Source organism: Schistosoma mansoni, chromosome 4 (assembly GCF_000237925.1).
Source record: "Schistosoma mansoni strain Puerto Rico chromosome 4, complete genome".
In the NCBI taxonomy this organism is placed as follows: Eukaryota; Metazoa; Platyhelminthes; class Trematoda; order Strigeidida; family Schistosomatidae; genus Schistosoma; species Schistosoma mansoni.
In genome coordinates this window covers 26,249,556-26,249,923 of record NC_031498.1, presented here as the reverse complement: position 1 = coordinate 26,249,923, position 368 = coordinate 26,249,556, and the positions used below count along the sequence as shown (strand labels likewise).

The following is a 368-nucleotide window of genomic DNA, read 5'->3' as shown; positions in this document are numbered from 1 at the left end:
TCTCTCTATGCTACCTATCACTTTAAGATCGTAAACTGTATTTTGGCAGCTCTCCTTCCTAGTATATTTAGCACAGACCTGTGAGCTAATAAGAATCAAGAGCGTGAAAACTTGGCTATGTGAATGGTACGGAAATAAATTTACATAAGTGAATTATACAGTTAAGCATAGTTTATGCCAACAATCAAGTAGCTACAAAATTAAATCCACAATTAATTAAGGTAAAATATTTGTAATATCCTAATAACTCCTTGTAAGCCATTTCTTCAGAGAACAAATAAACAAAAATAATTTGACTCAAGTTCAAATTGTGCAAAAAAACAACAAAGTGAACATATTTATAATGATCAATTAACGAAAAAGGTCTG

General features: G+C 30.4%; 1 non-coding gene across 1 annotated transcript; it reads right to left on the bottom strand.

Annotated features, from left to right (window-relative positions):
- Positions 1–221: 221 nt before the first annotated feature.
- Smp_tRNA_01794_Leu_CAG.1.1 lies at positions 222–303 on the bottom strand. The gene has a single exon. It is a non-coding gene (tRNA).
- Positions 304–368: the final 65 nt, after the last annotated feature.